The sequence below is a fragment of the Ictidomys tridecemlineatus genome, unplaced genomic scaffold (genome assembly GCF_052094955.1).
Source record: "Ictidomys tridecemlineatus isolate mIctTri1 unplaced genomic scaffold, mIctTri1.hap1 Scaffold_1100, whole genome shotgun sequence".
NCBI classification, from domain to species: Eukaryota; Metazoa; Chordata; class Mammalia; order Rodentia; family Sciuridae; genus Ictidomys; species Ictidomys tridecemlineatus.
In genome coordinates this window covers 127,655-137,278 of record NW_027521037.1, presented here as the reverse complement: position 1 = coordinate 137,278, position 9,624 = coordinate 127,655, and positions in this window count along the sequence as shown.

The window sequence follows — 9,624 nt, the reverse complement described above, 5'->3', positions numbered from 1 at the left end:
CCTGAGCTCTGACAGTGACAGCTCACACTATAGAGAGCCCAGAACCCAGAGCTCCTAGGCCATCCAGGGAGGGGCCAAGGGGATCCATCCTGAGCTCTGACAGTGACAGTTCACACTATAGAGAGCCCAGCACCAGAGCTCCTAGGCCATCCAGGGAGGGGCTGGGGGATCCATCCTGAGCTCTGAGAGTGACAGGTCACACTATAGAGAGCCCAGCACCAGAGCTCCTAGGCCATCCAGGGAGGGGCTGAGGGATCCATCCTGAGCTCTGACAGTGACAGGTAACACTATAGAGAGCCCAGCACCAGAGCTCCTAGGCCATCCAGGGAGGGGCTGAGGGGATCCATCCTGAGCTCTGAGAGTGACAGATCACACTATAGAGAGCCCAGCACCAGAGCTCCTAGGCCATCCAGGGAGGGGCTGGGGGGATCCATCCTGAGCTCTGAGAGTGACAGGTCACACTATAGAGAGCCCAGCACCAGAGCTCCTAGGCCATCCAGGGATGGGCCAAGGGGATCCATCCTGAGCTCTGACAGTGACAGGTCACACTATAGAGAGCCCAGCACCAGAGCTCCTAGGCCATCCAGGGAGTGGCTGAGGGGATCCATCCTGAGCTCTGACAGTGACAGGTCACACTATAGAGAGCCCAGAACCCAGAGCTCCTAGGCAATCCAGGGAGGGGCCGAGGGGATCTATCCTGAGCTCTGACAGTGACAGGTCACACTATAGAGAGCCCAGAACCAGAGCTCCTAGGCCATCCAGAAAGGGGCCAAGCGGATCCATCCTGAGCTCTGACAGTGACAGGTCACACTATAGAGAGCCAGCACCAGAGCTCCTAGGCCATCCAGGGAGGGGCTGAGGAGATCCATGCTGAGCTCTGACAGTGACAGGTCACAGTATAGAGAGCCCAGCACCAGAGCTCCTAGGCCATCCAGGGAGGGGCTGGGGGATCCATCCTGAGCTCTGACAGTGACAGGTCACACTATAGAGAGCCCAGCACCAGAGCTCCTAGGCCATCCAGGGAGGGCCAAGGGGATCCATCCTGAGCTCTGACAGTGACAGGTCACACTATAGAGAGCCCAGAACCAGAGCTCCTAGGCCATCCAGGGAGGGGCCAAGGGGATCCATCCTGAGCTCTGAGAGTGACAGGTCACACTATAGAGAGCCCAGCACCAGAGCTCCTAGGCCATCCAGGGAGGGGCTGGGGGATCCATCCTGAGCTCTGACAGTGACAGGTCACACTATAGAGAGCCCAGCACCAGAGCTCCTAGGCCATCCAGGGAGGGGCCAAGGGGATCCATCCTGAGCTCTGACAGTGACATGTCACACTATAGAGAGCCCAGCACCAGAGCTCCTAGGCCATCCAGGGAGGAGCCAAGGGGATCCATCCTGAGCTCTGACAGTGACAGGTCACACTATAGAGAGCCCAGCACCAGAGCTCCTAGGCCATCCAGGGCGGGGCCAAGGAGATCTATCCTGAGCTCTGACAGTGACAGCTCACACTATAGAGAGCCCAGAACCCAGAGCTCCTAGGCCATCCAGGGAGGGGCCAAGGGGATCCATCCTGAGCTCTTACAGTGACAGGTCACACTATAGAGAGCCCAGCACCAGAGCTCCTAGGCCATCCAGGGAGGGGCCAAGGGGATCCATCCTGAGCTCTGAGAGTGACAGGTCACACTATAGAGAGCCCAGCACCAGAGCTCCTAGGCCATCCAGGGAGGGGCTGAGGGGATCCATCCTGAGCTCTGACAGTGACAGGTCACACTATAGAGAGCCCAGCACCAGAGCTCCTAGACCATCAAGGGAGGGGCTGGGGGATCCATCCTGAGCTCTGAGAGTTTCAGGTCACATTATAGAGAGCCCAGCACCAGAGCTCCTAGGCCATCCAGGGAGGGGCTGGTAGATCCATCCTGAGCTCTGACAGTGACAGGTCACACTATAGAGAGCCCAGCACCAGAGCTCCTAGGCCATCCAGGGAGGTGCCAAGGGGATCCATCCTGAGCTCTGACAGTGACAGCTCACACTATAGAGAGCCCAGCACTAGAGCTCCTAGGCCATCCAGGGAGGGGCCCAGGGGATCCATCCTGAGCTCTGACAGTGACAGGTCACACTATAGAGAGCCCAGAACCAGAGCTCCTAGGCCATCCAGGGAGGGGCCAAGGGGATCCATCCTGAGCTCTGACAGTGACAGGTCACACTATAGAGAGCCCAGCACCAGAGGTCCTAGGCCATCCAGGGAGGGGCCAAGGGGATCCATCCTGAGCTCTGACAGTGACAGGTCACACTATAGAGAGCCCAGAACCCAGAGCTCCTAGGCCATCCAGGGAGGGGCCAAGGGGATCCATCCTGAGCTCTGACAGTGACAGGTCACACTATAGAGAGCCCAGCACCAGAGCTCCTTGGCCATCCAGGGAGGGGCCAAGGGGTCCATCCTGAGCTCTGACAGTGACAGGTCACACTATAGAGAGCCCAGAACCAGAGCGCCTAGGCCATCCAGGGAGGGGCCAAGGGGTCCATCCTGAGCTCTGACAGTGACAGGTCACACTATAGAGAGCCCAGCACCAGAGCTCCTAGGCCATCCAGGGAGGGGCCAAGGGGATCCATCCTGAGCTCTGACAGTGACAGGTCACACTATAGAGAGCCCAGCAGCAGAGCTCCTAGGCCATCCAGGGAGGAGCCAAGGGGATCCATCCTGAGCTCTGAGAGTGACAGGTCACACTATAGAGAGCCCAGCACCAGAGCTCCTAGGCCATCCACGGCGGGGCCAAGGGGATCTATCCTGAGCTCTGACAGTGACAGCTCACACTATAGAGAGCCCAGAACCCAGAGCTCCTAGGCCATCCAGGGAGGGGCCAAGGGGATCCATCCTGAGCTCTTACAGTGACAGGTCACACTATAGAGAGCCCAGCACCAGAGCTCCTAGGCCATCCAGGGAGGGGCCAAGGGGATCCATCCTGAGCTCTCAGAGTGACAGGTCACACTATAGAGAGCCCAGCACCAGAGCTCCTAGGCCATCCAGGGAGGGGCTGAGGGGATCCATCCTGAGCTCTGACAGTGACAGGTCACACTATAGAGAGCCCAGCACCAGAGCTCCTAGGCCATCCAGGGAGGGGCTGGGGATCCATCCTGAGCTCTGACAGTGACAGGTCACACTATAGAGAGCCCAGCACCAGAGCTCCTAGGCCATCCAGGGAGGTGCCAAGGGGATCCATCCTGAGCTCTGACAGTGACAGCTCACACTATAGAGAGCCCAGCACCAGAGCTCCTAGGCCATCCAGGGAGGGGCCAAGGGGATCCATCCTGAGCTCTGACAGTGACAGGTCACACTATAGAGAGCCCAGAACCAGAGCTCCTAGGCCATCCAGGGAGGGGCCAAGGGGATCCATCCTGAGCTCTGAGAGTGACAGGTCACACTATAGAGAGCCCAGCACCAGAGCTCCTAGGCCATCCAGGGAGGGGCTGGGGGATCCATCCTGAGCTCTGACAGTGACAGGTCACACTATAGAGAGCCCAGCACCAGAGCTCCTAGGCCATCCAGGGAGGGGCCAAGGGGATCCATCCTGAGCTCTGACAGTGACATGTCACACTATAGAGAGCCCAGCACCAGAGCTCCTAGGCCATCCAGGGAGGAGCCAAGGGGATCCATCCTGAGCTCTGACAGTGACAGGTCACACTATAGAGAGCCCAGCACCAGAGCTCCTAGGCCATCCAGGGCGGGGCCAAGGGGATCTATCCTGAGCTCTGACAGTGACAGCTCACACTATAGAGAGCCCAGAACCCAGAGCTCCTAGGCCATCCAGGGCGGGGCCAAGGGGATCCATCCTGAGCTCTTACAGTGACAGGTCACACTATAGAGAGCCCAGCACCAGAGCTCCTAGGCCATCCAGGGAGGGGCCAAGGGGATCCATCCTGAGCTCTGAGAGTGACAGGTCACACTATAGAGAGCCCAGCACCAGAGCTCCTAGGCCGTCCAGGGAGGGGCTGAGGGGATCCATCCTGAGCTCTGACAGTGACAGGTCACACTATAGAGAGCCCAGCACCAGAGCTCCTAGGCCATCCAGGGAGGGGCTGGGGATCCATCCTGAGCTCTGACAGTGACAGGTCACACTATAGAGAGCCCAGCACCAGAGCTCCTAGACCATCAAGGGAGGGGCTGGGGGATCCATCCTGAGCTCTGAGAGTTTCAGGTCACATTATAGAGAGCCCAGCACCAGAGCTCCTAGGCCATCCAGGGAGGGGCTGGTAGATCCATCCTGAGCTCTGACAGTGACAGGTCACACTATAGAGAGCCCAGCACCAGAGCTCCTAGGCCATCCAGGGAGGTGCCAAGGGGATCCATCCTGAGCTCTGACAGTGACAGCTCACACTATAGAGAGCCCAGCACTAGAGCTCCTAGGCCATCCAGGGAGGGGCCCAGGGGATCCATCCTGAGCTCTGACAGTGACAGGTCACACTATAGAGAGCCCAGAACCAGAGCTCCTAGGCCATCCAGGGAGGGGCCAAGGGGATCCATCCTGAGCTCTGAGAGTGACAGGTCACACTATAGAGAGCCCAGCACCAGAGGTCCTAGGCCATCCAGGGAGGGGCCAAGGGGATCTATCCTGAGCTCTGACAGTGACAGGTCACACTATAGAGAGCCCAGAACCCAGAGCTCCTAGGCCATCCAGGGAGGGGCCAAGGGGATCCATCCTGAGCTCTGACAGTGACAGGTCACACTATAGAGAGCCCAGCACCAGAGCTCCTTGGCCATCCAGGGAGGGGCCAAGGGGTCCATCCTGAGCTCTGACAGTGACAGGTCACACTATAGAGAGCCCAGAACCAGAGCGCCTAGGCCATCCAGGGAGGGGCCAAGGGGTCCATCCTGAGCTCTGACAGTGACAGGTCACACTATAGAGAGCCCAGCACCAGAGCTCCTAGGCCATCCAGGGAGGGGCCAAGGGGATCCATCCTGAGCTCTGACAGTGACAGGTCACACTATAGAGAGCCCAGCAGCAGAGCTCCTAGGCCATCCAGGGAGGAGCCAAGGGGATCCATCCTGAGCTCTGAGAGTGACAGGTCACACTATAGAGAGCCCAGCACCAGAGCTCCTAGGCCATCCACGGCGGGGCCAAGGGGATCTATCCTGAGCTCTGACAGTGACAGCTCACACTATAGAGAGCCCAGAACCCAGAGCTCCTAGGCCATCCAGGGAGGGGCCAAGGGGATCCATCCTGAGCTCTTACAGTGACAGGTCACACTATAGAGAGCCCAGCACCAGAGCTCCTAGGCCATCCAGGGAGGGGCCAAGGGGATCCATCCTGAGCTCTCAGAGTGACAGGTCACACTATAGAGAGCCCAGCACCAGAGCTCCTAGGCCATCCAGGGAGGGGCTGAGGGGATCCATCCTGAGCTCTGAGAGTGACAGGTCACACTATAGAGAGCCCAGCACCAGAGCTCCTAGGCCATCCAGGGAGGGGCTGGGGATCCATCCTGAGCTCTGACAGTGACAGGTCACACTATAGAGAGCCCAGCACCAGAGCTCCTAGACCATCCAGGGAGGGGCTGGGGGATCCATCCTGAGCTCTGACAGTTTCAGGTCACATTATAGAGAGCCCAGCACCAGAGCTCCTAGGCCATCCAGGGAGAAGCCAAGGGGATCCATCCTGAGCTCTGACAGTGACAGGTCACACTATAGAGAGCCCAGAAGCCAGAGCTCCTAGGCCATCCAGGGAGGGGCCGAGGGGATCCATCCTGAGCTCTGACAGTGACAGGTCACACTATAGAGAGCCCAGCACCGGAGCTCCTAGGCCATCCAGGGAGGGGCCAAGGGGATCCATCCTGAGCTCTGACAGTGACAGGTCACACTATAGAGAGCCCAGCACCAGAGCTCCTAGGCCATCCATGGAGGTGCCAAGGGGATCCATCCTGAGCTCTGACAGTGACAGGTCACACTATAGAGCGCCCAGCACCAGAGCTCCTAGGCCATCCAGGGAGGGGCTGAGGGGATCCATCCTGAGCTCTGAGAGTGACAGGTCACACTATAGAGATCCCAGCACCAGAGTTCCTAGGCCATCCAGGGAGGGGCCAAGGGGATCCATCCTGAGCTCTGACAGTGACAGGTCACACTATAGAGAGCCCAGCACCAGATCTCCTAGGCCATCCAGGGAGGGGCTGAGGGGATCCATCCTGAGCTCTGACAGTGACAGGTCACACTATAGAGAGCCCAGCACCAGAGCTCCTAGGCCATCCAGGGAGGGGCCAAGGGGATCCATCCTGAGCTCTGACAGTGACAGGTCACAGTATAGAGAGCCCAGCACCAGAGCTCCTAGGCCATCCAGGGAGGTGCCAAGGGGATCCATCCTGAGCTCTGACAGTGACAGGTCACACTATAGAGAGCCCAGCACCAGAGCTCCTAGGCCATCCAGGGAGGGGCCAAGTGGATCCATCCTGAGCTCTTACAGTGACAGGTCACACTATAGAGAGCCCAGCACCAGAGCTCCTAGGCCATCCAGGGAGGGGCCAAGGGGATCCATCCTGAGCTCTGACAGTGACAGGACACAGTATAGAGAGCCCAGAACCCAGAGCTCTGAGGCCATCCAGGGAGGGGCCAAGGGGATCCATCCTGAGCTCTGACAGTGACAGGTCACACTATAGGGAGCCCAGCACCAGAGGTCCTAGGCCATCCAGGGAGGGGCTGGGGATCCATCCTGAGCTCTGACAGTGACAGGTCACACTATAGAGAGCCCAGCACCAGAGCTCCTAGACCATCCAGGGAGGGGCTGGGGGATCCATCCTGAGCTCTGACAGTTTCAGGTCACATTATAGAGAGCCCAGCACCAGAGCTCCTAGGCCATCCAGGGAGAAGCCAAGGGGATCCATCCTGAGCTCTGACAGTGACAGGTCACACTATAGAGAGCCCAGAAGCCAGAGCTCCTAGGCCATCCAGGGAGGGGCCGAGGGGATCCATCCTGAGCTCTGACAGTGACAGGTCACACTATAGAGAGCCCAGCACCGGAGCTCCTAGGCCATCCAGGGAGGGGCCAAGGGGATCCATCCTGAGCTCTGACAGTGACAGGTCACACTATAGAGAGCCCAGCACCAGAGCTCCTAGGCCATCCATGGAGGTGCCAAGGGGATCCATCCTGAGCTCTGACAGTGACAGGTCACACTATAGAGCGCCCAGCACCAGAGCTCCTAGGCCATCCAGGGAGGGGCTGAGGGGATCCATCCTGAGCTCTGAGAGTGACAGGTCACACTATAGAGATCCCAGCACCAGAGTTCCTAGGCCATCCAGGGAGGGGCCAAGGGGATCCATCCTGAGCTCTGACAGTGACAGGTCACACTATAGAGAGCCCAGCACCAGATCTCCTAGGCCATCCAGGGAGGGGCTGAGGGGATCCATCCTGAGCTCTGACAGTGACAGGTCACACTATAGAGAGCCCAGCACCAGAGCTCCTAGGCCATCCAGGGAGGGGCCAAGGGGATCCATCCTGAGCTCTGACAGTGACAGGTCACAGTATAGAGAGCCCAGCACCAGAGCTCCTAGGCCATCCAGGGAGGTGCCAAGGGGATCCATCCTGAGCTCTGACAGTGACAGGTCACACTATAGAGAGCCCAGCACCAGAGCTCCTAGGCCATCCAGGGAGGGGCCAAGGGGATCCATCCTGAGCTCTTACAGTGACAGGTCACACTATAGAGAGCCCAGCACCAGAGCTCCTAGGCCATCCAGGGAGGGGCCAAGGGGATCCATCCTGAGCTCTGACAGTGACAGGACACAGTATAGAGAGCCCAGAACCCAGAGCTCTGAGGCCATCCAGGGAGGGGCCAAGGGGATCCATCCTGAGCTCTGACAGTGACAGGTCACACTATAGGGAGCCCAGCACCAGAGGTCCTAGGCCATCCAGGGAGGGACCAAGGGGATCCATCCTGAGCTCTGAGAGTTACAGGTCACACTATAGAGAGCACAGAACCCAGAGCTCCTAGGCCATCCAGAGAGGGGCCGAGGGGATGAATCCTGAGCTCTGACAGTGACAGGTCGCACTATAGAGAGCCCAGCACCAGAGCTCCTAGGCCATCCAGGGAGGGGCCAAGGGGATCCATCCTGAGCTCTGACAGTGACAGGTCACACTATAGAGAGCCCAGAACCCAGAGCTCCTAGGCCATCCAGGGAGAGGCCAAGGGGATCCATCCTGAGCTCTGACAGTGACAGCTCACACTATAGAGAGCCCAGAACCAGAGCTCCTAGGGCATCCAGGGAGGGGCCAAGGGGATCCATCCTGAGCTCTGACAGTGACAGGTCACACTATAGAGAGCCCAGCACCAGAGCTCCTAGGCCATCCAGGGAGGGGCTGAGGGGATCCATCCTGAGCTCTGAGAGTGACAGGTCACACTATAGAGAGCCCAGCACCAGAGCTCCTAGGCCATCCAGGGAGGGACCAAGGGGATCCATCCTGAGCTCTGACAGTGACAGGTCACACTATAGAGAGCCCAGAACCAGAGCTCCTAGGCCATCCAGGGAGGGGCCAAGGGGATCCATCCTGAGCTCTGACAGTGACAGGTCACACTATAGAGAGCCCAGAACCAGAGCTCCTAGGCCATCCAGGGAGGGGCTGAGGGGATCCATCCTGAGCTCTGAGAGTGACAGGTCACACTATAGAGAGCCCAGAACCCAGAGCTCCTAGGCCATCCAGGGAGGGGCCAAGGGGATCCATCCTGAGCTCTGACAGTGACAGGTCACACTATAGAGAGCCCAGCACCAGAGCTCCTAGGCCATCCAGGGAGGGGCTGGGGGGATCCATCCTGAGCTCTGACAGTGACAGGTCACACTATAGAGAGCCCAGCACCAGAGCTTCTAGGCCATCCGGGGAGGGGCCAAGGGGATCCATCCTGAGCTCTTACAGTGACAGGTCACACTATAGAGAGCCCAGCCACCAGAGCTCCTAGGCCATCCAGGGAAGGGCCAAGTGGATCCATCCTGAGCTCTGACAGTGACAGGTCACACTATAGAAAGCCCAGCACCAGAGCTCCTAGGCCATCCAGGGAGGGGCTGGGGGGATCCATCCTGAGCTCTGAGAGTGACAGGTCACACTATAGAGAGCCCAGCACCAGAGCTCCTAGGCCATCCAGGGAGGAGCCAAGGGGATCCATCCTGAGCTCTGACAGTGACAGGTCTCACTATAGAGAGCCCAGCACCAGAGCTCCTAGGCCATCCAGGGAGGGGCTGGGGGGATCCATCCTGAGCTCTGACAGTGACAGGTCACACTATAGAGAGCCCAGCACCAGAGCTCCTAGGCCATCCAGGGAGGGGCCAAGGGGATCCATTTTGAGCTCTGACAGTGACAGGTCACACTATAGAGAGCCCAACACCAGAGCTCCTAGGCCATCCAGGGAGGGGCCAAGGGGATCCATCCTGAGCTCTGAGAGTGACAGGTCACACTATAGAGAGCCCCGCACCAGAGCTCCTAGGCCATCCAGGGAGGGGCCAAGGGGATCCATCCTGAGCTCTGACAGTGACAGGTCACACTATAGAGAGCCCAGCACCAGAGCTCCTAGGCCATCCAGGGAGAGGCCAAGGGGATCCCTCCTGAGCTCTGACAGTGACAGCTCACACTATAGAGAGCCAACACCAGAGCTCCTAGGCCATCC